The sequence below is a fragment of the Amblyomma maculatum genome, chromosome 1, assembly GCF_055883805.1.
Source record: "Amblyomma maculatum isolate TAMU_Amacu chromosome 1, ASM5588380v1, whole genome shotgun sequence".
NCBI lineage: Eukaryota > Metazoa > Arthropoda > Arachnida > Ixodida > Ixodidae > Amblyomma > Amblyomma maculatum.
In genome coordinates this window covers 452,704,490-452,720,962 of record NC_139344.1, presented here as the reverse complement: position 1 = coordinate 452,720,962, position 16,473 = coordinate 452,704,490, and the positions used below count along the sequence as shown (strand labels likewise).

Below are 16,473 nucleotides of genomic sequence, written 5' to 3'. Positions count from 1 at the left end.
GTTAACTTGTGCTTTCTGGGGCACATTCCTTAGCAGAAATCACATTATCGTCTTTGTGTGACATATTATGGCACCAGCAGCTTTAGTCCATTTACCCTACTACGCATAAATCACAACTGTCATACATAATATGACACGTAAAGCGTTAGGGTCATTTGTTTAACCTACACCAGCTACACCAGAGTAGGAAAGTTCCTATACCTACAATAGATTTTTGGTTGGTTGGTTTGTGGGGTTTAACGTCCCAAAGCAACTCAGGCTATGAGAGACGCCGTAGTGGAGGACTCCGGTAATTTCGACCACCTGGGGTTCTTTAACGTGCACTGACATCGCACAGCACCCGGGCGCCTTGCTTGCTGCACTGATGTGGCTGCTGTAGGTTAAACAAATGGCCCTGTTATTTCTGCATTCAGGGACGCAATACAATATAATAATAAAATAATAATAATAATAATAATAATAATAATAATAATAATAATAATAATAATTGGTTCACAGGGAGGGAAAGGCGCAGTATCTGTCACACTTGTGTCTGTGGACACCTGAACCGTGCCGTAAGGGAAAGGAGGAAGGTCGGAGTTAAAGTGGAAAGAGAGAAAGAGGAGCTGTAGTGTAGGGCTACGGAGTAATTTCGACCACCAGAGGATCTTTAGAGTGCGATGACATCGCACAGCACATGGACGCCTCTTCGTTTCGCCTCCATCGAAACGCAGCCGCCGAGGTCGGGTTGTTGTTGTTGTGGCTGTAGGAAGAAGGAAAAGAAAATGCACGGGCCTGCTACTGGCTCTGTAGCTGAGCCACCTCCGCTGCCTCGTGCAGATAGAAGAGAATATAGAGAAGAAAGAAAAGCAAGCGGGAAAGAAAGACGCGCGCCGCAACAACAGCCGTCGTCCACCACCAGCGGTGGCGTGTGCAATGACGGCCTACAACAAATAAAAATTCGGTGCCAGGCCAGCCACCGCCGCAAGCAGCGGTGACCCACCTGCACCGGGGGTATTCCGGAAAGTAGTCGGGCGTTTTACAACTGCACCACCCCGGCCGGGCACGCAATATAACGTAGCTCAACTGTCGGCAGTGGTCTTGAAACTAAGGCATATCAGATATAAATTGATGTTGCAAGGCCAGTTCTGAAATGAAACATCGACACTGGGCAGGCGGCTTGACCCATTGACTTAATTATTTCTTATGTTACCGTTAAAATCAGAAGTATCTTCGTTTGGGTTCGTGCAAGTAGGCGTAAGATATCAGGCTGTTTTATGATCTATGTAATGGAGAAGAACCAACGCGTCAATCAGCTTTGCTGCGAGCTTTTGTGGCAGCTTTCAGCTTCTGTCTTACGATGATAGTGGTACAAATACTGCCATAAAACCAGCGGAAAAGCTGATTATCTAATGTGTTATATGATCCCCTGCGAAAACAATTTCGATTTCAACAGGATTGAGTTCACAACTTGTAACTAGGTTTTCAATCCGGGTGCGACTTTTTTCAAATCCTACGACAGGACTCAATGCTCAGTGAAGTGAGATAAATTGTATTTCACTGATGTGCCGAATGAACATCGGAGTACGAGCTAATGCGAAGGTTATCAATACGCAGTGGCCCTCCTGGGTTAAACAGTGCTCAAAGAATATGTGTACACTTCATGCTCAGCCTCATAGGTTGAACCGGCTAAACCTGGGACCATTAATGTGCTACTGTTGGGCGAAATATCAGCAATGCCTCCGGAAGGCGACACTAGCCGCGGTCACATCGTGAACTCTTTGAGGCTATGAGCTTAAACAGCTCTGTCTATCACAGTGATTCTGCATTTGAGGATTAGCTGAAAATTCAATTTACCGCCGAGAGAAATTCTATGCTTTGAATGGTAAATGACTTCAACCCACCTCGTACTATGTCCATTGAGCTCGTGGTACTCGATGATGCAAAGACATTTAGCGTCATGTATTATTACCAGTGACCTTTCAGGCGTGTTGCGCTATCGCTAGGAGTAAGTTCTCCGTCTGTGTGTCGTTTGCAAATCCGTTTTCTCGTAAAAAGAATCTTAAATGCGTAAACCTTTCGATGAATGAAAGGAATGTGTTAAATTCGCCAAAAGTTAGCTCATAAGTCGAAGCTTGAGCTTTACCCTAATTTCAAAGCAAAAGCCTTTAATGCCTCATAGTTGTCAGCAGGAGCTGTTGGCACAAGCTGCCGGCAGATGGTGTTATACTTTCGAGGGAAATAGTTATAAAGCACTTTGGACCACTAAAGTGCGATGAGATGAAAGCTATTAAAGCGTGGTTAATTGTAGCCCTCCACTACGGCACCTCCCTTCCTTTACGGCATGGTACAAGTGTCCGCGGAAACTTGTGACAGATATTCCTTCTTTTTCAAACACCGCTGATGGCTGCTGTAGTAATGCCTCCAAGAGAAGTTGGTCTGCTTCCGTTTGCTGTGTGTCGCGACGTTCGAAAAAGCGGCAAATGAAAGATGCCTGGATCGGACGACCGGGCGGGTCAGCTTCGTATATGCATGAATCGCCTGGTAACGTCACGGCCTGTCATGAATTTACATCGCCCTACCCTTCTCAAACACAACCAGCATTTCATTGAATGCATCAAACTTCCCCGGCGCTCTATAATTCGTTTACAGGAAATGAAAAACGCAGTATCTATCACTCGCGCAATTCCGCTATCATCCGCTATCTAGACAGGAGAAACTATAAAAAGCGTTTCGCGATCTGTCACGTAGCGCAGTGGTGGAGCGCTCGGCTGGGAATGAAATAGATGGAGGTTCGATTCCAGGTCGAGACCAGGTTTATTATTTTCACTCTCGCTTTTGAAAGCGTGGCAGCCTCTGCCGACAGTTCCCGCTGGCGAAGATGAGAGTTTGAACGCTTTCGCCTTATTAAATAAACCTTGTACCATGTGTGGTCATGTGTTCTACTTGAGCTCTGAAGGGCTGGGATAGGTAGGTCCTCGTCGCTTGCGAAGCGGGCTAGCCTGCCACCGAAATGTTTTTCTATTGTAGGCCGTCATTGCACCCGCCACCGCTTCGATGATGGACGAGGGCTGTTTCGGTGCGCGTCTTTCTCCCCCTCTTCTTTTTATTTCTTCTCTATCAATCAAACTAATCAATCAATTAGTTTTTTTTATGCCTGCACGAGGTGGCTCAGCTACAGCGCCAGTAGCAGGCTCGTGCATTTTCCTTTCCTTCTTCCTGCAGCCACAACAATCGAAGTAGTAGATGAATAAATTGATTTCCAGGAAAACAAAATGAAAAAAAAAATATGGCTGAGGCTTAGGTTGGTTAAGCCTGGTCGAATGCGAAGAATATTGAATGCTAAACTCGGCTCTTCTGGGCTCTCTGCAGCACGCCGCAGCCTTCGCTTTTCATTCCACCGCTCGGCTGCACTCCCTGGAGTCATCGCCACCTTTTGTGAGAGTCTACTGGAAGCGAGCGTTGTTGTTGTTGTGGCTGTAGGAAGAAGGAAAAGAAAATGCACGGGCCTGCTACTGGCTCTGTAGCTCAGCCACCTCCGCTGCCTCGTGCAGATAGAAGAGAATATAGAGAAGAAAGAAAAGCAAGAGGGAAAGAAAGATGCGCGCCGCAACAACAGCCGTCGTCCACCACCAGCGGTGGCGTGTGCAATGACGGCCTACAACAGATAAAAATTCGATGAAAACGACATTAGATATTGCATGAGTTTGAGGTACTCATCCGAATGCGATCAACGAGTAAATGTGGTATGTCGACACCACAGACTAGGTGACAATATACACCTAAAATAAACTACACAAGTGCCACCTGCATTAAATACTACTGTGCTCCTATAATTTAGCAGCTAGTCATCTATGAGAAATATGTCAAATAGCATCGTAAAAAAAAAAAACTGGCGCCCATCGCTGCCAGCCAACACGTAGCCACCGCACTCAGCGCGGGCGGAACAGGTCGCTCTTGCTGCCGCGGTTCGTCGGCGCCGAATCGCCGACACGGCGGATTTCCTTCACCACCTTCAGAAAAGCATGCTCCGTTCATATTAAATAATACGCGCTTAATTTGAGAAAAGAATCTAAAACCATTGCCTTTACTGAGGACCGCTGTTATGTAATGACATTTTGGAAGAAGTGATAACAGCAATACAAGCAAATTTCTGCTTTTAGCAGCTGCCGCTGGTGTGGTGCAGCTCATTCGATTTCGTTCTCTATAGATCCGATGCTAAGGTGTCGCAGAAGTTACACCTTCCGTTTACTGTAAGACAATTTGTGAGACAACTGAGCTGATGCTAAGGTAGTTTTATGAATAGGAAATTTACTATTTCCAAAGCACTTCAAGCTACGGCCTTTTTGCGAAAGCGTTTAGGCGTAGCAATGCCTAGTGCCTAGCACATGGCCAGAGCGCCGTCGTCGGCCGCCTTCGCGGGCAGCGTGGTTGCGGTAACCTCGCGGCATCCGATGTAGCAACCGTTACGAATTTGCAGTATTCTTTTTCGATGAGGCTAAGCTCGAGCATTTTTCGACGGACTTTAATACGCCGAATTAATGATTTGGCCAAGCTGTAGGGCGATACTTGAATGGTCTATAAAATCGCCGTCGGACAATACACCAGATACTGCCTATTTTACATGTTGCTATTGATACTTCTTTTAATGCGGAAAGTGTACGTTGTTGAAACTCGTACGCGTTTCGCAATCGAGCGCAGACGTGCGTACCTTCCGTACCCTTTCGTAAACAAACTCCGCCGACACAGCCGCTAACTACGTAATTGATAGTCCTAATCAAAACGTTGGATAAAGGTGTGCAAGCCATGAATGTCAATTTAAAGGCTGCTTTCGTTTACAGCGCCTTCATCTTCGCAACGTATTAAGGGCACTCCAATATTTGCATATCAATCATAATTACCATAATTTGGAAATGGCATTAGCTTTGGTCGTGTAGCAGCGCGTCGAAAAAATGACATTAACCTGAACAAATGTCATTCGGTGAGTTTTCTTGCTTTCTCCGTCGAACAGCCGCGATTCACGGCCCCCGCAGTTCTCGTGAAGATGCATCACTGAAACTTATACAAGCGTGTTCTTGGCAAGATTTTATGTGTTAGAAAAACCAACTACGCAGCAATTCTTCCTGGACATTGCTAAAGGTTGACAGCGGCGTTATATATGTTAAACCGCGACCAACGACAGAAACACGACGCGTGCACATAGACGCTGAAACGAACAGCGCCCCAGTGAGCCCGCCTACGCTTTGCTGCTTCGGCGACAGGCGGCGTTGTCGGCGTTTTGCGCATGGCGTATAGCGTAGTCTTCGGGAGTTAGTTTGGGCATTGGACGCGGCTTTCACTTCCTTCCCGTGGCGCGCGTCGCGGCAGCGTTCATGTTTCCGACCGACGAATTGGCGGTCGAGGCGGCGCCGGGCGCCGCCATCTTGACTTTGCATGGAAGTAGGAAAGAACTTAGGAGAGGCCCTGACGTCATTTTAACGCGACAGCGTTAAGGAGGTCGTGTGGCAGAAAAGCCGGTGTCGTCGGCGTCGGCGGCGTTGGCCGTGAGCGATAAATCCCGGCATGCACTTCATAAATAAATAGCAAGTTCCAAGATGGGCTGGTTCGTAATCGAACCAGGGTCTCCGGAGTGTGAGACAGAGACGCTACCACTCAGCCACGAGTTCTATGCTTGAAAGCGGTACAAAAGCGCTTCTAGTGAATGCGGTGTTGCCTTAGAAACGTGCCGTAGAACGTTATACTGTGGTGTATATCGGTAATTATGACCATGTTACTTACAGAAGTCGCAGTTACACGAGTAGCGAAGTAAGTTTCCGCTACATTTCTTCTGCGCTCTGCGCACATGCAGAGCCATCTTGCGACAAACACAGAAGAACCCCTCGCAATGTGCGGCGCTGCCCCGACACGTGGCGCGCCACTCGCCCCTAACGTTTCGCTGTGCACCCTCACGGGTTGTAAAATCAAGCGTCTTTCTTTTCTTTAGATCACTATCTTCGCTCACCCGCTTCTCCCCTTTGGGCCGCGCGGGTACCGGTGCGAGGATGCCCCAATACCCTTGCGTTTAATAAGTTTTCTCGCTCTGTCCCCTTCCAACATCCAGCGTGCGTCACTCGAACAGTGGTGTTTAGGCGACGCGGCTCCTCTTTCCGCTCACAGCGCGATTGCTAGGTGCAGCGTCTGATGCCGGACGCCTCTGACATGATCGCTGCGCCGTAGCGCTTCTGCAGGGAAAGCGTCCCCTGCGATGTGTGCAGAGCTGCTTCCGAGGAATCATGCTTCTGCGTGGTGCTCCCAAGCGAGATAGAGGACGATCACATCAAGGCGTCAGCCCCATGATCGCGTCCGCCTTCATGGCGCGTCGCTGCCCGGCTTTCTCCCTCCGAGGCACCGAGTTCTTTGGTTCGTTCCGCTTGCTCAGGCGCACGTTTCGTTGCCGCGCCGAGCGCTGCGTTGCTCGGCGCTCACTGCGTGATTCGTGAGTGCGAAGTCCTACGCGGGATGCCTCATCATTTATTGCTGCGCCGTAGCGGATTGTCTTACACTCCTTGGCAGGTCGACGGGTGTTGTATTTCAGGGCCTTGCGCGCTCGCTGTTGAGACGCGTGTGATGGAAGCGGCGTCGTCTACCAGTGCCGGTACGGCTGGGCAGTGCGAACGAGGTGCAATAACGCTATCGCGTTCCACTCTTGAAGGCGAAGCTTAAGCGTCCTCCAAATTTTGTTGAAGCCGACGCGGCCGCGCCGCGACCGAACGCTGCAACGTCTCTCCTCCTCTTTTACCCTCCGCATTTTCTTTCTCCGCGACGCTCACGTACCTAGGGCCCTTAGCAACGCTGTTGCTAGTGGCCCGGGTTTTCATAGCAACAGCGTCGCCGTTGCTAAGGTCCGACTCGGCTAACCCTAAATTTGGACGTCACTTCCGCCACAGTTTCTCCAATGCATCGGGAACGGCAAGGGCCTCTCCTAAGTTGTTTTCTGGGGCTTTGTCTTGGAAGCGGCGTTTAGTCGCTTGAAGTAAAGCTTGTGGGCGATTCCTCTGCCCGAGGGATGCGCACGACAAATACACAGAGGGCCGTGTAACAAACATCTTTATTCTCAGAGGGATCGTCGAAGTCGGTGCTAGGTCGTCGTCCGGGGGGCTGCAGCCTGCGGGTCGTCTTCCGTGCAGAAGCTCCAGGCGCGAAGCAGGAGTGAAACAACACGAAGAGGCAGGGACCAAGAGAGAGCGACGGCGGCGCGTGGCTTCCTTTATAGCCCCCTCGCGCGGGACCGGTTATCCCCGAACGAGCGGGGAGAGGGAAACAGGCACCGCGCAGGGAGCATTGGGATAGTGGCGCGGCCTTCGAATGCGCGGCGCGCACGGGCCTTACGGATATGTGGTGCAGGGCCCCACATCTCCCCCCCCCCTCAGCGTCCGACCCGGGCTACGCCAACAGCCGGGCCATGTCCATGTCCGAGCCCGGGTCGGTGTAAAATATGAAGGCTTGTCGCCTGGCTCTGGCGGGATGCCATGCCATCTCAGCTGGTCCGTGGGACGGGAGAAGCAGCAGGCATGGCGGGACTGTTCCGGCTGGTCCCTCTCCGGCGGCGGCCACATGCTCGGGGTCACAGCGCAGCTGGGCTCGGCCACGGATACGCTTGGCAGCGGCCCTGAGCTGCTGCTTTACATTGTTGACCACTTTTCACGTGGCGCCGGGCTGGATGCACATTGCAGCAGGCGTTACCGCCCCGGGCACACCTGGCTTCCTGAGGCCCGTACTCCAGGCCTGGGCAGCGGGCTCCAATCCAGATTCGTTGAAGACGGCCAGGATGGCCGCGCTGGTCACAATGATGGGCCACAAACCACTACAAACTAGGGGGGTACCCCCTGTTGAAGTGGCCCCTCCTTGAACCATGCGCTGGTTCATCTGGCTGCTGCAAAATCTTATCAGAATGCATTCTGAAAGAAGCAAAGACGTTAGACAAAGTAGTGCACTACCTTGGCCTTAGGTTATAGCGTCGGTTGCGAACCGGATTTCTACCTGTACGCCTTAATTTGGGGGAGATCGCTGCATTGCTTTTAGCTTCCCCCGCTTCGCAGTTATCGTCCTTACGAAGGTGGTAAGCTTTCAAGTCTGCGACATGCACCGGACGAGCGGTTTCACTGCTCGCCAACAACCGCAGCTGGTAGGTGAGTGGCGTAGTCCGTGCCGTAACTTCGAACGGTCCAACCCACTTGTGCGCTAGCGACGCGGCGAAACCACGCGCTGCCGCGCGCTGCACTGCCACAAGGCGCTCGCGGAGCATTGCGCGTACTGTGTAAGCGGAGGGGGCGCTGGCCCCGCCGAGTCAAGTAGGGCGTTCTCTAGCGGAAAAGCGATCTCTTTCCCAAAATTCAAGTAGGCAGATGTCATACCCACCGACCTGTTCACGGGTGTTCTAGTGGCGAAAGCCAGTTCGGACAGCCGTGCATCCCAACCTCTGTGCTGCTCGGTCGTCGCGACCAGCATACAACATTCCGATTCACTCTCTCGGTTATGTTGCTCTGAGTGTGGTAGGGACTAGTTTTCCTGTGGCGGATTTGAATCGCCCGACAGGAATCAACGAAGACTGTGCTTGTGAAGTACGAGGCATTGTCTGTAATCAGGTCGGAAGGGAAACCGAAACGAGTGAATTTCTCCAACAGTTTCTCCCAAATCCGTTCTGACACAAGCTTCCTAAGGGAGAAAACCTCAACCCACTTGGAATAGTGGTCCGTTATTACCAGGATATATTGGTGTCCGCGCGCGGAGCGAGGGAGGGGTCCCATGATATCGCACGCGACCACTTGCCACGGATAGTTGCTAACTACCGGCTTCATCATGCCAGCGGGTTTCCCCGCCTGAGGCTTGGCTACCTGGCAAACAGGACATGTACGGGCGCAACCCAGCACATCCTTTCTCATACCTGGCCAGGTCGCGACACGGCATAACTTATCGTAAGTTTTACTGCCGCTGCCATGGCCTGCCAGCGCTGAGTCATTGAAGTACTGGAGGAATCGTTTCCGCAACTTCCTCGGGACCACGACTCGGAAGGGGGATGCAATCGCCTCTTGGTTTTGTGGGGTTTAACGTCCCAAAGCGACTCAGGCTATGAGAGACGCCGTAGTGGAGGACTCCGGAAATTTCGACCACCTGGGGTTCTTTAACGTGCACTGACATCGCACAGCACACGGGCGCCTTGCTTTTCGCCTCCACCGAAAAGCGGCCGCCGAGGCCGGGATTCGATCCCGCGTCCATGGGAACAGTAGTCGAGCGCCGTAACCACTCGTCAAGTTGGGGGATGTAGCGGAGCAGTAAGCCATCATCGCCCAGCAGATACGCGTCGTACTTGCCCTCAGCGTTCCCGGTGTTAGCTGCACTACTCGCAAGCCCCGTCAGCACCCACTGGCATAGACCGTCTGCTTTCTGGGCCTCAATTAGCTCTTCCCTACTGACCGCTACTCCCCAAGACAGATTTCTCTCTGCCTCGCTTCTTGGCAGGCGAGTAGTCGCCGCCACCAGCTGCTGCGCCTTCTCTCTCTCGCAGCACAGCGCGACAACTCTGTCCGCCTCCTTTCTCTTTTTAACTACGCAGGGCGCGACACTCGCGTCCGCCCAGTCCGCCCTCTCCTCCTCTCCACTAGCGGCGACGCCGCTTTCAGCAATGCTGGTCTGCGCCTCTTCTGCGCTTCTGCCAGCCTTCAACGGTGTGCGCGATAACGCATCGGCCACCTTATTCATGCTCTCCGGCGGTACTCAATGGCGTACGCGTAACGTTGCAACGTCAGCGCCCATCTCGCGAGTCTGCCTGCGGGGTGTTTCAGCCTCTTTAACCACGAAAGTGCCTGGTGATCTGTCTGCACGGTGAAAACCGCTCCGTCTAGGTACATGTCGAACTTTGACAATGCGAACATTATCGCCAGGCATTCCTTTTCGGTCACGAAGTAATTACGCTCCGCCGATGTGAGCGCGCGGCTAGCGAACGCGACAGGGCGCAGCTTGCCCTCGCGTTCGTGCAACAAAACAGCTCCTACACCGGCATCACTAGCATCTGTCTGTAAGACAAACGGCTTGCTCAGGTCGGGGAGGCGCAAACTAGCGGTGTTCGCTATCGCGCGAGCCAAGGCAACAAAAGCGTCATTCTGTTCCTTGCCCCAGACCCACTTCGAGCCTTTACGCAACAGCTGGTTCAACGGCCTAGCGAGCTCTGAACAACAAGCAATGAATTGCCTGTAGAAAGCAACCATTCCCAAAAACCTCTACAAGCTTTTCACGTCCGTCGGGCAGGGGTAGTTCAGAATTGCCTGCAGTTTGTCATCGTTCGGTCTCAAAGTGCCATTATCAACCACAAATCGCAAGAGGTTCACTGTCTTTGATGCCAACTGCACTTTCTTTGGGTTGATCGTTATACCCGCACGTCTCATTCTTTCAAGAACGAAATTCAGGTGAATGAGATGCTCTTCGAATGACTGTGAGAATATGACGACGTCGTCGAGGTACGCCATCGCGTAATTGAACCTTGCATCGCCCAGCACGATGTCCATCAATCGCATGAACGTGCTTGGTGCATAAGACAAATCAAACGGGAGTCGAGTAAATTCGAAGAGCCCGCGGTGACAGGTGAATGCGGTTTTCTGAATGTCACCTTCCGCCACCGCAATCTGCAGGTACCCTCTGCTTGCATCCAGGACTGAGAAGAACCTTGCGTTCCCTAACGCGTACATCACAGCCTCGATCGACTGGAAAGGGTACGCAACCGTAGGCGTCAGTGAGTTGAGCTTTCGATAATCAACAGACAGCCTGACCGAACCATCTTTCTTTGGCGCTAGAACCACTGGGGACGCCCAGGGACTTTGTGAGGGTCTCACCGCGCCAGTATCTATCATCTCGTCAAGGGCGCTGTCGAGAAGCTGTCTCTTATGCGCGCTTAACGGCCGCGGGTTACATCTGAAAGGGCGCGCATCACCCGTTTCGATCTCGTGCTGAAGCAAGTCGGTTCTGCCTGGTTTCTCTGTGAAGCAATCTGAAAACGGGAGTAAAGTTTCCACGAGCCTTCGGCGCTGACTACCGGTTCCTGAGAAGGACGCGATAATTGCTTCTAATGGGCTACTATTCAGTGTCGCGGGGGAGCCCTCTGCCACACAAGCGTGGACGCTCGCCCGCTGAGTGACGCATTCCTGTTTGGGTGCGCTAACAAAGGGAATGAGGGGGGTGAAGGGGCTGTAGCGATAGCCGTTCTCCCCCATGTCAAGCACAATGCCTTCGCTCGAAAGAAAATCTCTTCCCAGAATAACTGGTATGGCTAAGCCGGGCAGATAGACGAAGTGATGTCTCCGCTTCCTGCCGTCAAAACGCAAGACCAGAAGTACCGCTCCCTCCGCTTTTGTCTTCCCTGCTGCTAAGCTCAAAGGGGTTTTGGCTGGCCTGACACGGATGTTACGTCTACGGCAGGCCTCGAAAACACCATCACCGACCAATGTCAGAGTTGAGCACGTGTCAACGAGTGCCGAGTAGCTTTGACCAACTAACCGCACTAGCATAAAAGGGCTCGAGCGCGACAACATTCCTTGCGCTCTACAGGCGAGGGGAACAAAAGCCTCTGTGCCCCCGGGGCGGTCGCCCGATGACGCGGCGTGGGAGTACATTTCCCATTTTCCGCCGTGGCTACCACGAAATTCTCCCGCCTACGGCGACAGGCTGGTGTTACCAATTATGGCCGCCGGCGGTGCGCGTTTCCCTGCATATGCCTTGCTTGACACTCTCGTGCCACGTGGCCCGGCTGGTTGCAATTCCAGCAAAGCCGATCGTTCACCTACCGCGCGGTCGGGGGATGCCGCGTTACACGAAGCGGTTGGGGATGTCTTTCCCCTCTCTCCGCGCCTGTGCGGACGTCGCTGGTGAGCCCAGCTCGACGCCGCTGCTCGAACGCGTACGGGTCAAGAGCGCGAGGAATCGCGGAGCCTTCCGCTGGCCTTTCCTGCCCTACCGTCATTACGTCTGCGCCACTGTTGCGCGGCGCTGAGTCTTGGCCTCCGGCCCAGGCGCATCGCGGCTCTAGCGATTCGGCTGGCCTGGGGGGTGGCTGGTAGCGCAATTCAGCGAATAAATCCGCCTGTACTACCTTCGTTTCCTGTGCTAGGGCCTCGAGGTTTGCAAAACCACGTCCCCACAAATACAGCTTGAAGCGCGGATGGCATTGCCTGATCACGCGCGCGACCTGTTCAAGATCGGTTGCCGTGGGATCTGCCCTCTTGTAGAGCTCCTGCATTGCGCATACATACTCGAGGAGGCTCTCCTCTGGGTGCTGTGTGCGCAACGCTAGCTCCTCAAGCACCCGGCGCTCGTAATCGGGCGGCAAGAACTAGGCGCGGAAGCGATCTGTGAAGTCTGCCATCGACTGGAAGGCCGGCTGGCAGCGTCTCCATCGCGCCGCGTTCTCAACAAGTGCCACGGGGATTACCTGCGCTAGCACCACGTCGTCTGCGGAACCCAGTGCCGTCTGATAATCCTCGAGTTCTTGCAAGAACTCGTGGACTGATTTCACGTCCGTGTAGCCGGAAAAGGAGGGAACCTCTACATTTATCCGCGGACGCGAGATTGTCGCCGCAGCTGTGGCTTGGTTGGCGCCAGCCACCGAACCGAGCTGACGGGTGCACACCGACAATATTTCGTTGATCTGCCTCATTAGGGCGGCCGCAACGGTAACCTGCGCAGACTCTACTGCGTCCCTTACCTCACTTCCGGACGCACTGGCATCCGAAGCGGCGGCCCTATCTGGCACGTCTTTTCTCGGAGGCATTGCACTCAACAACTAAGGCCGCCCGGGAGCCTACACGCGCACGACTACCACCCAGCCCGCGTCAAGAGGCTAGTCACAAAGGCTAAACACTTCATAAAACTAACATAGGCACAAAAAAATTAAAACACAAACCGCCTGACACTAAAAAACACACGCATAACCCAAAACAAAATTAAAACACCGTACAAACACTACTATACCACACTCCGTGTCATCTGCACACACGATAGCCATAAACTCAAAATGGCGTCGCGCCTAACATACAAAGGACCGGCCCGTCGTGTTGCCGTGCGCTGCCACGTTGGCAGAAAAATCGTCCACACGGGTGCTAATTCAGCCCCAGTTGGGTGCCAGTTGTGGGCGATTCCTCTACCCGAGGGATGCGCACGACAAATACACAGCGGGCCGTGTAACAAACATCTTTAATCTCATAGGGATCGTCGAAGTCGGTGCTAGGTCGTCGTCCGGGGGGCTGCAGCCTGCGGGTCGTCTTCCGTGCAGAAGCTCCAGGCGCGAAGCAGGAGCGAAGAGGCAGGGACCAAGAGAGAGCGACGGCGGCGCGTGGCTTCCTTTATAGCCCCCTCGCGCAGGACCGGTTATCCCCCAACGAGCGGGGAGAGGGAAACAGGCACCGCGCAGGGAGCATTGGGATAGTGGCGCGGCCTTCGAATGCGCGGCGCGCACGGGCCTTACGGATACGTGGTGCAGGGCCCCACAAGCTTGACTCCGAATTTGCGAATAACCGTCGAATTTATGTCTCCAGTTGTGGTTATCAAGGTCGACAACATCGCCTCAGGGCGTAGCCGCGTATTTGATTCACGGAAGTTGCCATTATTTCCTCGGAAGGCCAATTCCGCCAGACCAGCAGGCTTAGCGATGATGATGATGCTGATAAACTCTTTATTTACTCCCAAAGAAGGGGAACCAGCAGAAAGACTGGTTGCACTGCTAAGAGAAGGTCAGCAGGGATCCCTTGGGACTGTGCGGCCTCCAATGGGCGCAAAATGAGCTGGCGCTGTTGGGCGAGCTAGGTGGTTCGCAGGAGGGACTCCCACGCATCCATTGTAGCTGTATTGTCTGCGTTGTGTCGTATACATGTCCACACCATGTGAATGAATGTGGCCGGTTGTGAGCAGTGTTTGCAGCTAGGTGCAATATGATTTGGGAAAATTTTGCTATATAGCCATGGGTTGGGAAAGGTTCCTTTTTGTATTTTGCGCCAATGGACGGCCTCGCGCCGGGATAGTTCCTGGTGTGCAGGGGGGTATAGACACCGTTCGAGCCGATAATGCTGGAGGATGTCCGTGTATGCAACAAGGCGTGAATGAGTGCCTTGGGGAGTGTCAGAGGAAGCGGCAGGCTGAGGAGGGTGCTCAGCCCGGTAGCTAAGTTCTCGGGCTAGAGCATGCGCCTGTGCGTTCCCGCTGAGCGCCTCATGAGCTGGGGTTCATATGAGAAGACGAGATGTAGACGGTAAGGGAAGAGATCGGAGGTTAGTGTGTGCCTGTCGGCATATACGACCTGCATCGAAGTTACGAATTGCCTGCTGGGAATCGCTAACGACTACTTTGGTGGAGGGGTCGGTCAGAGCTAACGCGATGGCAACCTCTTCTGCGGTGGTAACAGTTGCTGCGTTGAGGACGCTGCAGGCGTTGTGCCAATTTCGGTGCGGTGCCAATGCAACCGCAACCATAGCGGGGCGACGGGGGTGGTGGGAGGCATCTGTGTACGTAGCGTCGGGGCGACCGGTAAAACGTTTGTGGAGTTGCCGGGCTCGGTCGGCTCTGCGCTCTGTATGATACTCTGGATGCATACGTTTGGGAAGCGGAGGTATACGAAGACTGAGTCTCTGCTCAGGCGTGAGGTCCATATACGTAGAAGTCGCCCTCAGAGGAGTGATTCCTACCTGGCTCAGTACTGCACGGCCCGCATGTGCCTGCGAGAGGCGCTCATATTGGGAAGTTAGAGTCGCTTCAATCAGCTCGTCGACTGTGTTGGAGATCCCGAGGGTCATCAGTTTGGTGGTGGAAGTGGACATGGGTAGACCCAATGCTGTCTTGTATGCCTTGCGCAGTGATGCATCTAGTCGCTCCCGATCTGTTCGCTTGAGGCGAAGGTAAGGGGCAACATAGGCAATGCGCGTACAAACGAAGGCTTGTACAAGGCGCAAAAGGTTGGATTCGCGCATGCCGTTATGCTTATTGCCGACTCTCTTGAGCAGGCGGCTAATGTGGATTACAGGTTGATCTATTCGCTGAAGAGTAGTGGCGTTTCCTTCATTATCTTGTAGATGAAGGCCCAGGATACAGATTCGGTCGGTACAGGGTATCGGAGTGCCCTGTACTTGCAGATTGAAGGATGCCGGAGGCGATCTGGGGCGTCTTCCCTGGGTTGGGACAATGATGTATTCAGACTTGGTGGCCGAGCAGGATAGGCCGACTTTGGCTAGGTAGGTACCAACGCGATCGATGGCTGTCTGCAGAGTCTCCTCGATCTGGCCGTCACTGCCGTGTGTAATCCACAGAGTGAGGTCGACGGCGTATAGGCTGCGGTGCAAGTGGGGGATATCTGCCAAAAGATTGGGCAGGCCATGCAGCGCAATATTGAACAGGAGGGGGAAAAGCACTGAGCCTTGGGGTGTATCCCGGCTTCCAGGAGAGATGGTGGAAGGAACTCCTGAGCCGGTGTCGAGTTGCACTGTGCGGTTCGTGAGAAAGTCGCGTATATATGCATACGTTCGTTGTCCCACCCCTAGGGTCTGGAGGTTCTGCAGAATAGCTTCATGCCGGACATTTTCAAAGGCCTTCGCGACATCTAGACCAACTATGACTTTGGTGTCCAAAGTGCTATGTGTCAGCACATGATGCTTGAGCAAGAGCATGATGTCTGAGGCCACAAGGTGTGGTCGAAAACCAAACATCGTGTCTGGAAGTAGGTGATGTTCTTCTAGGTAACGAAGAAGACGGGACTGAATTACATGCTCCAATAGTTTTCTCACGCAGGACGTAAGAGAAATGGGGCGGAGGTTTGAGAGAGTAGGTGGTTTACCCGGCTTGGGGATGAGCACGAGGTTGGCGCATTTCCACTCTTGCGGGATGGCTCCCCGCTCCCAGCATTTTTGCAGAAAATCTGTGAGAGCATGAATGGAGGCATCTTCGAGGTTGCGATGCATACGGTTAGATATCCGGTCCGGGCCTGCAGCTGAGTTTGTCTTCAGACGATTGAGCTCAGCTCGTACCTCCGGTAAAGTGATGGGAGCATCTAAACGGACGTTTTCCTTCCCCTGATAAGGTGGGAAAAATTTCACCGGTCCTGGGCGGATGTAGGTGTCTACTAGCTCCTGTTTGAGGGCGTCGGAGGTGCCCGGAAATTGGTGGAATATACGCTGGAGCTGCTGGCGGGCTTGGAACTTGCTCCCTTCAGGGTCGAGGAGGTGACGGAGTAGTTTCCAGGTGCTTCTGGCGTTAGGAGCCTTATCCATCTGGTCACATATATTGTGACCAGATGTTTGTGTCCTTTTGATCTTCGTCCTCGTCCTTCGCGATGTTATTCCAAAACATATATTGCGTGTTTTGGCGTGTAAGCTCTATGGCATAGTTTTCGATGTTTGGATTCGGGCGAGCCGTCGTCGAAGATTCCGATCCCACTTGCGAGTTTGCATCAGGGCCTCCAGCTTGCGCTTGCGGTCCCACAGTTGA

At 53.1% G+C, this 16,473-nt stretch overlaps 1 pseudogene; it reads right to left on the bottom strand.

Moving 5' to 3' along the window:
- Nucleotides 1-13,679: 13,679 nt before the first annotated feature.
- Nucleotides 13,680-15,947, bottom strand: LOC146209669 (uncharacterized; annotated as a pseudogene).
- Between the last annotated feature and the right edge of the window lie 526 nt (nt 15,948-16,473).